General features: G+C 44.1%; 1 non-coding gene across 1 annotated transcript; it reads left to right on the forward strand.

The window, feature by feature from the left end:
- The first annotated feature begins 1302 nt into the window (after positions 1 to 1302).
- On the forward strand, positions 1303 to 1375 carry TRNAV-CAC (transfer RNA valine (anticodon CAC)). Its single transcript has one exon. It is a non-coding gene; the product is annotated as a tRNA-Val (tRNA).
- The last annotated feature ends 4129 nt before the right edge of the window (positions 1376 to 5504 follow it).

Raw genomic sequence — 5504 nt, forward strand, 5'->3', positions numbered from 1 at the left:
TTCAGAGAGCAGGGGTTACTCTTTGTTGCAGTGTGTAGGGTTCTCATTCCAGTGGCTTCTCTTGTTGCAGAACACGGGCTCTAGGCACGTGGGCTTCAGTAGTTGCGGTGCGTGGGCTCATTAGTTGTGGCTCATGGGCTTAGTTGTTCCGTGGCATGTAGGATTTTCCCAGACCAGGGATGGAACCCATGTCCCCTGCATTGGCAGGTGGATTCTTAACCACTGCGCCACCAGGGAAGCCCCAAAGCATTCTTTCTCACAGAGAAAATGATGTAGACATGGAAGAAGCCCATAGAGCTCTGAATGTATGTGGGCCATTAAGCCACAGAGACTTTCTGGACCTTGTATGGTGACCAATAAAATTCCTGCTGAGAGCTAGTTATTTAATCACATTACAAACAAAGTTTTAGCAGTTGCTTCCAATGGTTTTTCCAAGTCTATGGGGTCCCCCAGGGTTGGGGGATGGTATGGCTAAATTTTGCCTGCTGGCAGAAACTTTAACTATTGTGTTTTTTGTTGCTCTGTTATATGTCGACCATAAATTGTATAGCAAAATGAAGCCATGTATTAGGCAAGGGACCTTTTTTTTTCCCCTCCAAAATACTACATCAAACATTGGCCTTGAAAATGACTATGTTCTTTCATTTAATAGATATGTTTTGGGATGTACTACACATCAGGCACTGGGTTTACAGTGGTGAACAAAGTAGACACAGTCCCTGCCCTCAAAGAGCTTCAGAGTTAGCACAAGAAAGAGATGCTACAAGTGAATATACACCCCAAGCTGTGTGTTGAGACTTGTCTCTTTGTTGTATATATACAACCTCAAGTTGTATAGGAGAGAGAAATAACGGAAGATAATTTATATTGGACGTCCAGGGAAACGACTTTAGCTGGACTCTAGGGGATGAGGAAAAAGGAGCTGGGCCAAGAGTTGATGGGGGAATAATATTTCAGCTAGAGGTGGGAAAGAACTTGGCAACTTCTGGGAGCTGAAAGAAGACTGATAGAGGAGAGAGGATGTATTATGTCCTCTAGAGAAAGAGAACCAATAATATATATAGAGAGAGAAATAGAAAGAGGGATTTAGTATAAGGAATTGGCTCATGCAATTGCGGAGGCAGAGAATTCCCACAATCTGCTGGAAGCCCAGGGAAGCTGGTGGTGTAGTTCCAGTCCAGCCCGAAGGCCTGAGAACCAGTAGAGTCAATGGTGTAAGTCCCAGCTGAAGGGCAGGAGAAGATTGATGCCCCAGCTTAAGCAGCCAGGTAGGAATCAAGAATTCTCCCTTCTTCCAGGACTTCCCTGGTGGTCCAGTAGTTAAGACTCTACACTCACAATGCAGGGGGCCCAGGTTTGATCCCTGGTCAGGGAACTAGATCCCAGATGCCACAATTAAGAGTTCACATGCTGCAACTAAAGATCCTGCATGCCACAACGAAGATCAAAGATCACACGTACAGCAACTAAGACCCAGCACAGCCAAATAAGTAAATAAATAAATAAATAAATATTTTTAAAAATATTAAAAAAAAAGAATTCTCACTTCTTCCGTCTTTTGTTCTATTCAATCCCTCAACTGATTAGATGAGGCCCACCCACTTTGGGGAGGGCAACCTGCTTTACTCAGTCTACCCATTCAAATGCTAATCTCAGGACTTCCCTGGTGGCACAGTGGTTAAGAATCCTCCTGCCAATGCAGGGGACACGGGTTTGAGCCCTGGTCCAGGAAGATCCCACATGCCATGGAGCAACTAAGCCTGTGAACCACAGCTACTGAGCCCGTGTGCCACAACTATTGAGCCCGCATGCCTAGAGCCCATGCTCCGCAACTAGAGAAAGCCCCTGCGTGCAGCAACGAAAACCCAATGCAGCCAAAATAAATAAATAAAAATTTAAAAAATTAAAAAACAAACAAATGTTAGTCTCTTCCAGAAACACGCTTACAGATACAGCCAAACTAGTGTTTAACTAGGTATCCAGGCATCTTGTGGCCCAGTGGACACTTAAAATGAACCACAGAGGATGACGGCAAGGAGAGGCGAGAGAGGTGGGCAGGGATGTGTGGTTTGTACTGTGTCAATGTGACTCAGTTGGAAATGTGTTTCCTAGAATCCTCTTCCCTGTTAGACTTGGCAGGAAGAGGCAAGTGCAAGTGCAGCAGTCACCATCACTGAAAGTCACTGTGGTCAGATGCAGTGGCTGATAAGATGCAGAGATGCCCAAAGGTTCCACTTGACCTTGCTCTGCCTCCAGCTCTGCACCACCAGGTGCTTGGGGGTGCCATTGCTTAGAGGCCAACTTGCCAGAGGGCCTTCCCTTGGCTGTCCTGTTTTGGTGACCGAATGTGCTTGGCTGCCCAGATGGACTGGCTGGTGCCTCCTTCAATCCTGCATTTTCCCTCCTGGACTGTCCCCTCCCCCCCCTCCTGTAGCTCTGTAAGGTCTAATTCCTAGGATAAATCTCTTATCCCATAACCTGCAGTGTTTCCTTGCTGAACCCTGACTGATACAATGGACCAGACCACCTAGGCGAAGGTGAAGAACGAAGGAAGCTATCGAAGGCCTCTGAGCCAGGCAGTGGCCTCCATCTGTGAGTGGGACTCCTCTGACTGTAGCCAGTGTTCAGGGCCCCCCGGCCTCTAAACGGAGCTGGGCACTGTGCAGAAAAAATTGCCATCAGACTTTTTCCCAAGTCTGCCGCACAGCTGGTGCCCTGTGCCTGTCTGATTCACTGGCCAGGGGTCACTATTGACTTTGCCCCTCAGTCCTGACAAGAGCTGGTGTCTGTATCTAACAAGTAGGAGGATGAATGTGCAAGGGAAAAGAACTTCCATCCTTTATGGCAGTGGTGTTTATGTGCAGCAGCTTTGGGGCAAACACAGGAATAGGTTAAATGAGGTGACTTTTACACCGAGAGCAACTGGAAATCTGCCTTCCTGCAGGATGTACATACAGCACTCTGGGGAAGAATACGTGGTAATTGGCCGAAGGAGGCATTAGTGGCTACATTTCAGAATCAACTGGGGTGCTTTAAAAATATCCAGATGCTCCAGTGCAGACCATTTAAATCCGATTCTGGGGGCAAGGCCCAGGCATCTTGGTGGTGGTGTTTTTTGTTTTGTTCTTTTTTTCAGTCCAAAGTGATTCCCAAGAATAGTTAGGGTGGAGAATCCATTCAACCACAGTGAAGAGGCTGCAAGCAAGGGACCTGTGGGCCATATCTTTGTTTGTTTGTTTGTTTATTTATTTATTTATTTATTTATGTGTTTAGGCTACTCCAGGTCTTAGTTGAGACACACGGGATCTTTAGCTGCAGCATGTGGGATCTTTTTTTTTTCAGTTTGCAGCATGTGGACTTCTGAGTTGTGACATGTGGACTTAGTTGCAGCATGCATGTGGGATCTAGTTCCCTGACCAGGAATTGAACCTGGGCTCCCTGCATTGGGAGTGTGGAGTCTTACCCACTGGACCACCCGGGAAGTCCTGTGGGCTGTATCTGATTGAAGATAGTATTTTCTTTCTGAAAGTTGAATTCACTGCTACCATTGAAACAGGGAGATTGCAAATGCAAACCTAAATTTCCAGTTTCTTTCCTTTGAAAACCTGGAAGGATTAGCAATACTGGGCCACAGTCCCCTCTAACCCCTCATGTCTTGCCCAGCCTGTTTCACTCACTTTATTATCTCACTGTCCACTGTAGACATTGGATTTGGGGACCTCACAGGGATTAAGAGCAGGTGTCTGTGAACCATAGCCCCTGGGCCAAATCCAGCTCGCTGCCTGGTTTTGTACAGCCTGTAAGCTAAGAATGGTTTTTACATTTTGAAATTGCTGGGCGGGGGCGGGGGGGGGGGGAGTGAAAGAAGAATATTTCATGACACATGAAAAATTAAATAAAATTCAAATTTCAGTGCCGTATTGGAATATGGATCACAGCCATGCTCGTTTGCTTATGTGCTGTGTGTGACTACATTTGTGCCACAGCAGCAGACTGTATGGTCGCAAAGCCTCAAATATTTACTATCTGTCACTTGTTACAAGTTTGCTGATTAAGAGAATAAGATTTAGAATCAAAGAAAGCTAGGTTTGAACCCTGTATCTATTATTAGCTATCGGAGAGAATTTGGGCAAATTCTGTTACCTCTTGGTAAAATGCAGAGAAGAAATCTTACCCTGCAGGGGACTGTGATGATGTCAGTTAGGTGACTATGTTCAGCCTACAGCCTAGTGCTGAGAAAGTGCACAATACATTGTACCGAACAGAAGAGGGAGACTGAAAATCGCCCTCTTTGAGACTGATAGTGTTTTTCAATGAATAACAGAAAAAGAGCCAGGGATCCTTAACCATAAAAAAAAAAAGTTAATTGCTCTTCTCCTAAAGAGGTTATGTTACCATGTCATTAAAGTCACTTTGCAACAAATGGAGTTATTGTTCTACATTAGATATCTTCTAAGTGCAAAAACTGCAATATTCATCAAATACAAAATCACCTTTTTTACTTGACAGTATTAATTATTGGCTTTATCATATAAAAGCTTTGGAAATAATTACCCACTTAGCATGAATAATAATTTAGTTTGTTTAGAAAGTGAACTGTCCATACTGAGTGAAAACTGTCTTTTATTTGATATCATTTTATATTTTACATGGGAAGTTTATTAATTACCTAGAAGCTGATATTGTCAATTTCCCTAAAAAATGAATTTTCCTCTGTTTGATCAAAGTTGACTCAAAAAAAGAGTTGGCTATAAAAATTTATAACTAAATCATCAGAACTGATCATGAATTTAAAAGACACGTAACTTAACATTTACCATTTTAACCATTTTAAAGTGTACAATCATGCGGTATTAAGTACCAATCCACAATGCTGTGCAGCCATAACCACTATCTAGTTCCAGAACTTTTTCATCATCCGAGAAAGAAACCTGGTACCCACTAAGCAGTCACTCCCAATTCTCCACCTCACTCCAGTCCCTAGCAACCACTAATCTGCTTTCTCTCTCTGTGAATTTGCCTATTCTGGGTATTTCATTCAAGGGGCCTCATACAGTATGTGGCCTTGTGTGCCTGGCTTCTTTCACTGAGCATAGTGTTTTCAAGCTTCATCTGTGTTGTACTGTAGCATGTATCAGTACTTCGTTTCTTTTTGTGGCTGAATAATATTTCATTGTATGGCTAGCCCATGTTTTGTATATTCATTCATCCACTGATAGACATTTGGGTTGTTTCCATTTTAGGGCTAGTGTGAATAGTGCTGTGATGAACATTCATGTACATGTTTTTATCTGAAAACCTGTCAGAGTTCTAGTACCAAGACCCTTTCAGGGATTTCCCTGGTAATCGGTTAAGATTCCACCTTCCAATGCAGGGAACGTGGTTTTGACTCCTAAGTCGGGGAACTAAGATCCCACGTGCTGTGGGGCAACTAAGCCCGCCCGCTGCAACTATTGAGCTCTCGCACCTCAACTAGAGAGCCGCACCCCCCCCCCCCACCCCGT

This window comes from Hippopotamus amphibius, chromosome 9 (assembly GCF_030028045.1).
Source record: "Hippopotamus amphibius kiboko isolate mHipAmp2 chromosome 9, mHipAmp2.hap2, whole genome shotgun sequence".
Taxonomy (NCBI): Eukaryota; Metazoa; Chordata; class Mammalia; order Artiodactyla; family Hippopotamidae; genus Hippopotamus; species Hippopotamus amphibius.